General features: G+C 35.2%; 1 protein-coding gene across 1 annotated transcript in view; it reads left to right on the top strand.

Moving 5' to 3' along the window:
* Positions 1 to 14,870, top strand: part of LOC126878576 (lachesin-like) — a 642,328-nt gene that overhangs the window by 211,288 nt on the left and 416,170 nt on the right. The gene's annotated exons all lie outside the window — the stretch shown is intronic.

Below are 14,870 nucleotides of genomic sequence, written 5' to 3'. Positions count from 1 at the left end.
AAATGGTCTTTGAGGGCGCTGCGTGTCGCATCTAAGCTATTTGATTATCTGATACCTGATACAAGTTGTATTTTATTGTACCCACTGGCTTCATTATTTAGGACTTTGGGACACAACAATCCTGCATGTATAATGTAGTTTTGGTGCACTGAAAACCACACCTGTATATATTAGTCCAATTGTGGGATGTAACACTCTTTGTATCAGGTATCAGATAATTAAATAGCTTGGATGAGACGAGCAGCGCCCTCGAAGATCATTTTTCGATTTGGGCGCCTTCCATAGGTATAAATATCCGTTATTTGATAAACAACGGAAATTGATACCCACGAAAGGTGCAGCAATCGTAAAAATGGTCTTTGAGGGCGCCGTTCGTTGTATCTAAGCTATTTTTATAATAGAAACAGCGGAAATTGATACTCACGAAAGGCGCCCGAATCACAAACATAGTCTTCGAGGGCGCCGCGCGTCGCATCTAAGCTATTTATTACAATAGAAACAGCAGATATTGAACCTACGAAAGGCGCCCGAATAGTAAAAATGGTCTTCGAGGGCGCCGCGTATCGTATCTAAGCTATTTGATTATCTGATATCTGGTATTTTGTTGTACCCACTGGCTTTATTATGTAGGTTTCTGGTGCGCCTTCGGCGCCAAACGGCGAAATCAGAAGCAAGTAAAAACATTTTTTAGGGAATGATAGCTGCACCATTTTTGTGTAAAGTTTAAAAAAAAATTTTTCAGCGTTTAATTTTTTTAATGGATAGATACTATCCAATGCGCCGGTCCAGTCCGGGCCTGCATCTGATCTAGGTGTTTTCGAGTTGAAGCCATTAATTTTAAATCATCCATATACAACAATAAGCTTCTCTACAACAGTATTGTTATTTTTGATGCTAAAGCCTGAGTCAGTGGAATTCAGTAGCTGAGATAGCGGGTTCATTGCTAGGCAGAACCAAAGTGGACTAAGGAGTTCCCCTGGAAAAGCCCCCGGTTAATTGGGATATCTTCAGTTTCGATATTGTTTTCACCATGTATTTGAAGGTGAATTTTTGTCTGCCATTCAGTCATTATATGCTTTACAAAGGTCACTATATTGTCATCGACTTTATATATTTTCAATATATCGATAAGCCATGCAGAGTTGAATATTATTATTAATTTTATTATTTACCGAATTTACCCCCATTCAGCAACTTTAAAATTGCATTTTTCTCAAAACAGGTACTTTCCAAAACAGGTTTTGAAGACTTCAGTATTCATATACAGTCGAACCCACTTATTGGAATAGCCTTCGTGCCAAGCAAAAGTATTCCTATAACCGGCATATTCTAATAACCCATTATTGGTGGCTACTAGAAATGTTTCGGGGCCTCAAATAGCTATCCCTTAAAACGGGATACTCCTATAACCGGTATTGCTCCTATATAACATGATTGAATCATCTTACCTATGATTTCTCATGTTGGCATCAATTGGTGCCACCCCTAGACTTCCCCTAATATACACACTTCCGAATTTTATCCTTTTTTTGTCACTCCACTCATCCATCTAAGCATTCTCATTTTTGCCACATGCATTTGTTGTTCCTATTTCTTTTTAACTACTCAATGTTCAGTTCCGTACATCATAGCTGGTCTTATGGCTGTTTTATAGAATGTCCCGTTCAGCTTCATTGGAATTTTTTTGTCACACAACACACTGCTTGCTTCCTTCCTCTTCAACCATCCAGATCTAATTCTACTGCATGCATTTCCATCTATTTCTCCATTACTCTGTAACACTGATTCTAGGCATTTAAAACTATTATTTTTCACAATCGTTTTATCTTCCAAAAATATAATTTTATTTAACGTGCCATATCAAGTCCCCTTGAAGTTGGCGATTAACATGGGGAAACTGTCTCTGTCTCGAGGTATTCTAAATAGTTGCTCTGCTTTCTTTATGCCTGTCCACTCCCTGATATTATTCAACCAAGAGCCCTGTGTTCTACCAATTCCTCTGCGTCTTTCGATTTTACGCATTATAATAAGTTGAAGAATATTATATCAGTCTGCCCTTACTACGTGTCCAAAATAGGCCATTTTTCTACATTTGATATTATCAAGCAGCTCGCGAGCTGCATTTGCTCTCTTACGGACTGCCACATTTGTCATCATAGCCGTCCATGGTATTTTTAGTGTACTTCTGTGCATCCACATTTCAAAGGTCTCCAAACGAGTAATGGTGGATATTTTTAATGTCCATGCTTCGACACCGTATAAGAGGACTGACCAAATGTAACATTTAGTCATGCGCTTTCGAGGTTGAAGTTGCAAGTTATCATTACAGAAGAATGACCTCGTTTTTCATAGATGTCCTCTTAAAGTTCTTTAATGAAATTTATCAGTCGGGTGACATACCCAATGAATGGTTGACCTCAACATTTATTTGTCTCCCAAAAAAGAAAAATGCTAGAGAATGCACCGACCACCGCACCATAAGCCTGATGTCTCACACACTTAAAATGTTTTTAAAGATCATTCATAAACGCATTTACCAAACACTTGATGGATATCGGACACTATGATGGACACTATGGATATTGAAGAAACCCAATTTGGATTCCGTAGAGGCGTAGGTACTCGTGAAGCTCTCTTTGCATTCAACGTACTAATCCAGAGATGCTTGGACGTGAACCAGGATATGTACGTCTGTTTCATAGATTACAAGGCTTTCGATAAAGTCCGCCACAAACAGCTAATGGACGTCCTCAAAGCCAAACAATTACAATACAATGACCTTCGAATTATAACAAATCTATGTTATAAGCAGCAAGCACACATACGCATTAACGAACACACATCAGAAGAGTTCGAAATTAAAAGAGGAGTGTGACAGGGGTGTGTATTGTCACCACTACTATTCAATGCATACTCTGAAGAAATTATGAAAAGAGCTCTTGAGGGAGAAACAGCAGGAATAAAGGTAAATGGAGCGCCAATTAACAACATTAGATATGCGGACGATACTATCATAATAGCAGACAACCTTAAAGACCTCCAAAAGCTAATGAACAAGATAGTTGAGTATGGAGAAGAATATGGATTAACAATAAACATCAAGAAAACTAAATTTATGAGGATATCAAAAACCCAAAATAATGATGAAAGCCTGAAAATTAAAGGTAAAACTTTATAACAAGTACACAAATACAACTATCTTGGCACAATAATTAATCACACAAACGATTACTCTAAAGAAATCAAAGTTCGAATACAGAAAGCAAGAACAAACTTCAATAAAATGAGAAAGGTACTTTGTTCAAGAGAACTGAAATTAGACTTGAGAGTTAGGCTGGCAAGGTGTTATATTTTCTCGACTCTGCTTTACGGGATAGAAGCATGGACAATTAACGCGTCGACTACTAAAGAGTTGGAAGCATTTGAACTGTGGGTGGATAGAAGAATCCTGAAGATATCATGGACCGAACATATAACAAACAGCGACGTCATGAGAAGAGTCAACAATAGACTGGAAATATTGGAAACCATCAAGACACGAAAGCTGCAGTACCTGGGGCATGTTATGCGTAATGAGAGATACAACATACTTCAGTTGATTATACAGGGGAAAATCCAGAGCAAGAGAAGTGTAGGAAGGAGACGAATCTCGTGGTTGCGTAACTTGAGGGAATGGTACGGATGCACATCAACCGAACTATTCAGAGCAGCAGCATCTAAGATCAGAATAGCCATGATGATTGCCAACCTCCGTCGCGGAGATGGCACGTGAAGAAGAAGAAGACCTCATTTTAAAAAATGTGCAGTTTAAAATTAATCGTGATTAAAAATCTCGATTCTACATTTTATCTCTCATCTGGATCTAGTTGTTCAGTAATATGGCAACCAATATATTTAAAACTGGGATATCTTTGAAGTATAAATATGACCATCAACATAATTAACCGTGAATCTTGATGTGCCAAACAGCTAAACATCATGTATTTTGTTTTTGAACAGTTTATGTTTAGGCCATACTCTCTTCATACTGTATCAATGGCATTTAAAAGACATTGCAATCCATTCATCACTTGAAAAACTGTATCATCTGCATAACTGATTGTATTTATCAGGATTCCATTAACTTTTATGCCCCATTCCAAATGATGCAGCGCTTCTTTAAATTTCTAAATATAAGTTGAATATTAGTGTGCACAGTATACAACCCTGTCTGACACCTCTTTGAATTTTACATATTTCTGATTTTTCATTTATGCAAGCTATCGCTGTTTGACGTCAGTATAATTTTTCTATGATTCGTACATCTTGATTATCAACTCCTTTATCCTTTAATATATCAATTAATTTGTTATGCTGTACACGATTAAAGGCCTTTTCATAGTCAATAAATACAGCAAAGACGTCTTTCCTTCGATTTTTATTTATTGAACGTATCAAACTTTATGATTCTATCATCGATCTGAAATTATTACTAATGATTTTTCTTTTAAATTTCTTCAGCTTAATCTGCATTTGCATCTTTATTTTCAATAATATTCAAGATTGCGTCAAACCTATCTAAAAACAAAATAAAAGTTCTAGATAGTAGCTTGACTCTACGATATCTTTATAATTTAATTTAAAATCTCTATAATTTGAAAATTAATACATATACATAATTCAATTGTATTATATGCCAACAGGGTCTTCCAGTGCTCAAAGAGCATTGCAAATGCTCAATGCAAACAGAGAAACAAGAAGCGTTCCCAGCTGCTAGATTGGCTTATGGAAGAATAACCTATAAATAAGTAATATTATCATAATAATATAAATTATAAATAAGTAATAGGGTGGAACGAAAAAGGTCAAAAAAATAAAAGAAAAGAAAAATTAAAATTTAACGCGTAAAGTAAAACTCCCTGGTGTAGTTGGCATATTTAATAAAAATTTAAATTTTTTTTAAATCCAAAAGGATTACGTTCAGAACGTTTTCGGACTTATCAGTCCATCATCAGTGAACCTAAAAGTAAGTAATCCCTCTTAATAAAATTGAAAAGGGTGAAATTTTGAATGTCAAAAATTGAAAAGTGTGGTTAAGATTACTTACTCCCTGTCCTTGCTAAATAGCCACAATGCCAAACACTGGTTAAGATGTATGTTCCAACTACATATTAAAATTTGCAAAAGAATTTGGCCTAGATTGGATGCCAATGGATTACTACCAGCAACATGATGCTCTACTGTATCACATTAAGAGATGTTTTTAAGTGATTAGGTCTTTATTGAACCACGTTTAGTCTGTCAATGATTTAAGGAAGTAGAAATACTTCAAATGTCAGTGACATTGACATCCAGGAAAGGGCAATTTTTAATGTATTAACCAAGGTCAGGATCCAATGTGATTACGGAAATTTAAGTTTTGTCTGTGTTGAAATTTTAATTTTAATGTTAGAATTTAAATTTACTTTTTTAAATATTACAACAATTACTATAAAATTGACTATAAAATTAAATTTGATCGAAATTATTGTACTATGGTAATGAAAACAAAATGTAAGATTGAATTCGTGATTATAAGTAAGTCAAACTTTTATGTATATAACCTTGTGGGTGAAAGTTAGAACTTTGAATTGAAAGAGTAGTTGAATGGTGTGTTTAGGCCAAATTAGACCAGTAGGCTCCTACTAGACTTATACAACCAAAATTAAAGTTTAACAAATTTATCTGGCCTAAACACACCATTCAACTACTCTTTCAATTCAAAGTTCTAACTTTCACCCCCAAGGTTATATACATAAAAGTTTTACTTACTTATAATCAAGAATTCAATCTTACATTTTGTTTTCATTACCATAGTACAATAATTTCGATCAAATTAAATTTTATAGTCAATTTTATAGTAATTGTTGTAATATTTCAAAAAGTAAATTTAAATTCTAACATTAAAATAAAAATTTCAACACAGACAAAACTTAAATTTCCGTAATCACATTGGATCCTGACCTTGGTTAATACATTAAAAATTCGTCTTTCCTGGATGTCAATGTTACTGACATTTGAAGTATTTCTACTTCCTCCAATCACTGGCTGTTGTCGATTTTTTCGCAATAGAAGGCAACCTAGCAATATTATTAGAAACAACAGACCTTAGTACTGACTGATCAGAAGTACACCAAATCAGTCAAATAGTTACTGCGGGAAATTGTCCTAATGATTTGAGCCTTAAAAAACCTGGGAAAATATCACACGCAAGGTGGCTGACAGTTGATAATCGGTTGCTTCGATTGTATGTTTTAACTGAATGTCCCAGCCCCCAATAAATTATGTTAGTAAGTTTCATCCAAAAAGCGTATGCACCAGTTTGGTTTTATAGAAAACTGTATCCTAGCTGTTCTGATGGTTCAAAACATTTATGGCGAATGATCCATTATTCACGATTTCTACCAGTTGACCAAAGAAAAATTGTCGATGCCGTTATCCAAAGTTATCGTTATTTGCCCATCCCGAAAATGTATACTCGGTATGGTGAAAGATGAACAAAAACATTTACCTACGGGAGCTAGGACTACGCAGAGTGCCGAAAGCTAGAGAAAGTCAGAAAGAAAAAAGATCCGGAGATTCAAAATACCTACCAACATTAAATTTTAGTGCTGCAGATTATAATGACTTAATTTCTGTTTCTGGATTCAAAGTTACGGCTCCTCCTTTGCTAAACCATATTTCCAATGAAGATGTAAGGGATATGATTGATTCTGGGAATTACAAGAACATAGAGGTCTTAAACTGCCCTTGTCATACAAAATCCGTGGAAAGAACTGTTAAGTTAGTAACTGAAGAATCAGCTGCTATTTGTGGACCAGAATCAAGGGATGGCTTTATTCGTTCAAGGTTGCAGTCTAGAAATATGCCGTTTTTTAACACAAAATCAGACTACCAATCTTAAAATGTATATTGTATCATAAAGCAATTATTTAGATTCAAAGAACTAATAAAAAATAAATTTTTCAAATTTTTTTTTTTGTTATTCCCAAAAATTTAAATTTAATATGGAACCTGAAGATAGGGTCCAATACAAAAAAGATTTCTTACAGTTTTATTATACATCAAAAAACTTTTTCGCACTAACCCCATAAAAAGTAATGACGTTATTAATAATTTCGTTCCGCCCTAATAAGTAATCATATTGGGCAGCAGTACGTTGAAAATAAATAAATAAATATTATACATAAATGTATATTATGTAGCATGTATAAAATACTAGTTTGAATAGACTGACAAGTTAATAAGAAGTATGTTTTATTTTATAACCCATATCCTAATCTCCCAACACAAACAATTTTTAAAATAATCATAGAGAAAAATAATTGGCTAAAAAATTTTAAATTATCAGTGAGTAATTTCTAATTTGGAGACCATGGACAGGAAAGAGAGCAAGAGGACGACCCCAGGTGAGATGGGGAGACGACATTAAAAAGATAGGAGTGTACAGTAAGGGAAAACCCCTTACTGTATAATATAATATGTATCAAAAAATGTATATAATTTTAAGTAATTTAGGTTGTTACAAAAAGATATTGTTTCTAAATATGCAAACAAAACGAAGTTTGATCCTGGCAGGATCGCCATGTTACGTTGGTGCTACGTTGATAGATTGCCATGATAATCTTGCAGGGTTGGAATGTCGAGTTGAAACACTGACTCTAACTTTGTAACTTTATTAACATCAATCAACATAAGGTTACTAAGATGTTCAAAAATGAATAACCATTTTCAATTTCGTTGCTAAACGATAATACAGCCGAACCATATTCTAGTCCAATCAGAGAGTGCAGAAAGCACCTCTACCGCTTTCGAAACTTATTAGTCTCTCATCAGGAGGCACATATGCTGCTCTCCCTGATCAAACCAAAACAAACCCCAGCGTGCAGTCCCGGATTGCAACGAACGAAATGGCATAGATGCCCTAGCGGCAACTGCTACAACAAGACTAAGTTTTCACTCTAATGGCATATAAAACAACATAATGCTATTCTACACCCCACCAGAATGAAAACAATGGGAACCTTCTCTGGTTACACCTCCCAGGCTTCTACAATATGCAAGCCATACGGATGCTGAGACTAAGGAAGATGAGGGAATTCTACAATTTACAATTCACGTCCCATCTGCTCAGCGCGGTAAAGTTCCAACCAGAATGGTTCCCTTCGTACTCCAATCAGAGTAAATGTAAATCAAAAATGAATAACCATTTTCAATTTCGTTGCAAAACGAAAATACAGCCGAACCATATTCTAGTCCAAACAGAGAGTGCAGCAGGCACCTCTACCGGTTTCGAAACTTATTAGTCTCTCATCAGGAGGCACATATGCTGCTCTCCCTGATCAAACAAAAACAAACTCCAGCGTGCAGTCCCGGATTGCAACAAACGAAATGGCATAGATGCCCTAGCGGCAACTGCTACAAGACTAAGTTCTCACTCTAATGGCATATAAAACAACATAATGCTATTCTACACCCCACCAGAATGAAAACAATGGGAACGTTCTCTGGTTACATCTACGAGGCTTCTACAATATGCAAGCCATACGGATGCTGAAACTAAGGAAGATGAGGGAATTCTACAATTTACAATTCACGTCCCATCTGCTCAGCGCGGTAAAGTTCCAACCAGAATGGTTCCCTTCGTACTCCAATCAGAGTAAATGTAAATCAAAAATGAATAACCATTTTCAATTTCGTTGCAAAACGAAAATACAGCCGAACCATATTCTAGTCCAAACAGAGAGTGCAGCAGGCACCTCTACCGGTTTCGAAACTTATTAGTCTCTCATCAGGAGGCACATATGCTGCTCTCCCTGATCAAACAAAAACAAACTCCAGCGTGCAGTCCCGGATTGCAACAAACGAAATGGCATAGATGCCCTAGCGGCAACTGCTACAAGACTAAGTTCTCACTCTAATGGCATATAAAACAACATAATGCTATTCTACACCCCACCAGAATGAAAACAATGGGAACCTTCTCTGGTTACATCTACGAGGCTTCTACAATATGCAAGCCATACGGATGCTGAAACTAAGGAAGATGAGGGAATTCTACAATTTACAATTCACGTCCCATCTGCTCAGCGCGGTAAAGTTCCAACGAGAATGGTTCCCTTCGTACTCCAATCAGAGTAAATGTAAATCAAAAATGAATAACCATTTTCAATTTCGTTGCAAAACGAAAATACAGCCGAACCATATTCTAGTCCAATCAGAGAGTGCAGCAATCACCTCTACCGGTTTCGAAACTTATTAGTCTCTCATCAGGAGCCACATGCGCTGCTCTCCCTGAGCAAACCAAAACAAACCCCAGCGTGCAGTCCCGGATTACAACGAACGAAATGGCATAGATGCCCTAGCGGCAACTGCTACAACAAGAAGTTTTCACTCTAATGGCATATAAAACAACATAATGCTATTCTACACCCCACCAGAATGAAAACAATCGGAACCTTCTCTGGTTACACCTCCGAGGCTTCTACGAGATTGGACTAGAATATGGTTCGGCTGTATTTTCGTTTTGCAACGAAATTGAAAATGGTTATTCATTTTTGATTTACATTTACTCTGATTGGAGTACGAAGGGAACCATTCTCGTTGGAACTTTACCGCGCTGAGCAAATGGGACGTGAATTGTAAATTGTAGAATTCCCTCATCTTCCTTAGTCTCAGCATCTGTATGGCTTGCATATTGTAGAAGCCTCGGAGGTGTAACCAGAGAAGGTTCCCATTGTTTTCATTCTGGTGGGGTGTAGAATAGCATTATGTTGTTTTATATGCCATTAGAGTGAAAACTTAGTCTTGTTGTAGCTGTTGCCGCTAGGGCATCTATGCCATTTCGTTCGTTGCAATCCGGGACTGCACGCTGGGGTTTGTTTTGGTTTGATCAGGTAGAGCAGCATATGTGCCTCCTGATGAGAGACTAATAAGTTTCGAAACCGGTAGAGGTGCTTGCTGCACTCTCTGATTGGACTAGAATATGGTTCGGCTGTATTTTCGTTTTGCAACGAAATTGAAAATGGTTATTCATCAGAAACGAAACGAACACTTTAGTGAGACAACTAGAAAGGGAGCACTGGCAGAGTTTCTCAAAACAGACGGAACACGACTTCTGCGGAACACAAAAAGAAGTATGGAGAATGATCAGAGGGCAAAGAAAGGAGATGAACGAATTAATAAAAGCGAAACACATTGAGAAGGAAACATGGGCAGACTACTTCCGATCTTTATTTGCTAAAGGCGACGACAATGAACCACCAACACCTGGACAAACGAAGAAATAAACATCGAGGAGGGAGAGGTAAAAGAAGCATTAAGAAAATTAAAAAATAGAAAATCTCCGGGAGAGGACAGAATATCGAACGAACTCCTAAAGTACGGAGGACAAGATCTAACTAAACAACTATTAAAACTAATACAAAAAATAATAGAACAAAACAGAATACCACAAGAATGGAGATCAAGCATCCTAATACCTCTCTTCAAAAAAAGAGACAAATCAGACCCGGATAATTACAGAAGGATTAACTTATTAAACACAACATTAAAATTAACAACAAAAGTGATAACAAACAAATTGAATGAAATTATAACAGCAGAAGAACAACAAGGTTTTAGGTCGGTTTACAACTGACGCTATATTTATAATGAGGCAAGTTCAAGAGAAATCGTAGGAATAAAACAAATCGCATATTTATGTTTCGTGGACCTTAAGAAAGCATTTGACAGGGTCACATTAAAGGACGTTATCCACTTGTTATACTCGAGAGAGGTACCTCTGGGAATAATTAAAACGATAGAAAACATCTACCAGAACAACACAATAAAAGTAAAAGTGGAAGATGAACTAACTGACCCAATTGAAGCTGGCAATGGGATAAGACAGGGAGACTCCCTGAGTCCTCTGTTGTTCAACCTGATCATGGACGAAATACTAAAAAAGTAAGAACTAAAAAAGGATACCAAATGGGAGAAAAACAACTTAAAATAATCTGCTATGCGGACCATGCAATGCTAATCTCTCAAAGTGAAGATAATTTACAACGTATGCTGCACCAATTCAACACAATCGCCAGAAAATTTAACATGTTAATTTCTTCAAAAAAGACAAAATGCATGGTTATAACAGCAGATCCAATAAGATGTAAATTGGAGCTGAAAGGTCAGATAATAGAACAAGTGATTGAGTTTAAATATCTAGGCATCACACTATCTAGCTACGGAAGACTCGAAACAGAAGTGGAAGATCAAGTGAATAGAGCAAACAGAGCCGCAGGTTGCCTGAATGATACAATATGGAGAAATAAAAATATCGGAAAAGAATTGAAAGGCAGAATTTACAAAACAGTCATCAGACCAATAATGACATACGCGGCAGAAACACGACCCGACACAGAGAGGACAAAAATATTGCTCGAAACAGCGGAGATGAAAACCCTTCGAAAAATCGATGGTAAGACTCTATGGGACAGAGCTAGAAGTACAGATATACGACGGAGATGCAAGGTGGATAACATTAATAACTGGGTAAGAAACAGAAGAATAGAATGGAATGACCACATAAGCCGAATGACAACAAATAGGGTAGTCAGGACAGCGAGAGACGGTTCCCCAATAGGAAGACGATCAATGGGAAGACCACGATAACGATGGAACGACAACTTACTAGAGGCACATTGAAAAAACAGAGTCATGTCTATACAAAAAGAAGAAGAAGAAGAAGATTTTTGATGTACATTTACTCTGATTGGAGTACGAAGGGAACCATTCTGGTTGGAACTTTACCGCGCTGAGCAGATGGGACGTGAATTGTAAATTGTAGAATTCCCTCATCTTCCTTAGTCTCAGCATCCGTATGGCTTGCATATTGTAGAAGCCTCGGAGGTGTAACCAGAGAAGGTTCCCATTGTTTTCATTCTGGTGGGGTGTAGAATAGCATTATGTTCTTTTATATGCCATTAGAGTGAAAACTTAGTCTTACTAAGATGTTGTTTCGCGGGGTGGTCCTTCAGGACACCCTTCTCGTAGGACGGCTCACTAGCATAGTAACGATCTTGATAATAACAATACTATAATGATTTTTGATAATCCCTCTGTGGGCTATTTATATCTCCTTATAATTTGGACTTTGAAAAGTAAACTATACGTGAGCCTCTGTATTAAATAGTGTGATGTTACTGCCTTCTAGGTCGTAATTAATTAAAACTCTCTTCTTAGTTCAAATACATTATATTATTTACTTTTAACTCCGTCTACGATTAACCATAACAATGGGTTTACATATCACAGTAATGACCTACCGTCACATTGCTCAATTACTAACTCTATAAATAATTATAACGATAACGATGATCCGTATCATCGGGCGTTCACTTATATACATGATGAACTCCCGCAACCTCACGCTCGGCCTTGGTCAAGGGCGAACGATGAATGATATATGTTTTTCTTTGAATAACACATCTTTTGTACAGGGTGATATTACAATACCACACCTCCCCGTTTTGTTAAAATTACATATTTTTAAAATGTGATGCTCCTCTTTCCCTTTTACAAAAATGTTTATGGTTACCTAATACTATTTTGAAAAATTAAATTTCCTAACTATGCTAACTAACTGTAACATGGTACATTTCAGATCAATCAACTTTTCCCTAAACATGTATATTCTTTTTCCTATTTTACACAAAAGTTCATATTTTCCCTATACTAAAACTGGTATTTTATAACCTATCACTAGTTCACGTACTTTCACGTCGTGTCTTTTCGTCCTTTTTCCCGTTCACTAATTCACTTCATCAAAACAGTGTCCACAGTGAATGAAATTGATCCTACCTTTAAATAGTCTTTTAGTGCCTATATGCATCTCCTATAAGCAGGGGAATAATCTAATCTACCTAACTAAAAATCTCGTATCTAACTAAAAGTCCTAAGCTAAGCTAATATTACCTAAACTTCTATTAAATGGTATATAAAAAAAAGAATTTAACGTTACTTTACTATTTCATCTTATTATTTCAGTCTTATTTTGATTTATTTATATACGTCTTACTAACTTTAAAATAATGTACCTATAATAAAAATGTAATCTCTCTAAAAATTTCTAATATTTCTCTAAACTTCTAATAACTCTTTTGTAGCTATAATAAAGATTTAATCTCTGTTGCTGAATGTCTAAAAATTTCACTTTTTGTGTCCCTTTGCTTACTATCTACTAACACTTATTGTAAGATATTGTCTATCCTTAATTCAAACACTTCCATTTTCCGCGAAAATTTAACCTGAATTCATTATATACATTTAAAAATAAGTTATTTATAGTTTACGTTACTTTAGAGAAAAAAAATTTACAACTTTAATTCTTAACCACAATTCAATGATTAGCTACTTATTTGATTAGTATATTATTCTTAATTCTGCTTGTTTATTTTGACATTTCTTACAAATTTTATGTCTCTTCTTTCATTTTTCCCACATATTTTAATAAAATTCTCTTTTTTCCTTTCTTTTCTTCTTGTCTGGTACTACAACTCATATAATTCATTTTTCTTCATATAATAGCACTTCTACAGTGTACATAATTCATCTTCATATACATCTTTCATATAACAATCATATATCATTTATCTCATATATCATTTCATATAACATCATAATCATCACTTCATATACTAGCTCCGATACCTTCGTTTTACCTTAATAAAAGAGGTTTCACTCGGATGTCTTAGTTCTCCGCCCATATTACCCCGAATTTTCGCCCTGATCTGTACGCACCATGGAGGTGGTATAGTTAACTCAAAACACGAAATAGGTATTTTATGCGGTTCAAATTCTTCTAAAAATATCACAACCTCAATCCCTTGCTTTGAGGCCGTTGTTTATTCACGAATAATCATGAATAAAATAGGTACCCTTCAAAACACAGAGTGGGTCTCTACTAAGCTTTCAAGCTTCTATAAATCACTTAGTACCTTCCTAATTTGACAAGAGCAGTGGGTTTCTTATTGTCTCTAGTTGCCTCATAATATTTAGCTTATAATATTGTTAGTTCTTCTTCTTATCTATATAGTCCTCCAGATTCTTTATCTCGACTGTTCAGGTCGGTTCGTTAAAAATATATCTCTTGCTTATAGCAATGTTTATCAACGTATGTCATCACTAATCATTATTCATTAAAAAAATATCATTTATCACTCAAAAAATATTAATTCAGGTTCATATCATACAAAATTTAACACAAAATCGATTAAAATGTATATATAGAATCAATAAATATCAATAATAAAAACAACTGGCTAATAAAAATTCAATAATAGTATACATATTCGTCAATAAAAAAATAGCATATGCAAAAGTTAGATAAAAATATTCAAAATAAGTTTATATCTCAAAATTCGATAGAATTTTTTTTGGAAAAAATTCGATATTCCGTACTAAAAATCGAAATCGGATAGAGATTTTTCAAATAAATTTAATAACAATTCAAAATTCAATAAAAATTCAAGAATAGCATATATAATAAACTTCTATAAAAATATTCAATTCAAAAATCACTTCATATTTCAAAATTTATAGATATTCTTAAAAAAAATCGATACTTCATAAATTATTCAAAAATCAGAAAAGATAAATATTTAATGTTCAATAATAATATAAAAACGAGGGAAGCATTTTTAATAAAGATAGACATTCTTACTTACATTTTATCACTTTGTCTTTGTTCCCTGGGTTCTCTGCATCTTCGTCCTGGTCCATCTTCGCCGTCTCCGTTTCCAATTTGTTACCGCCATCTCTGCTCCTTCAGAAGACCTCCTCTAGTCTGCAGGATCAGCCATGTATTAAATAGT

This window comes from Diabrotica virgifera, chromosome 10, assembly GCF_917563875.1.
Source record: "Diabrotica virgifera virgifera chromosome 10, PGI_DIABVI_V3a".
NCBI lineage: Eukaryota > Metazoa > Arthropoda > Insecta > Coleoptera > Chrysomelidae > Diabrotica > Diabrotica virgifera.
Note: the sequence above shows the minus strand (reverse complement) of the source record. Positions and strands in the feature narration are given on the sequence as shown.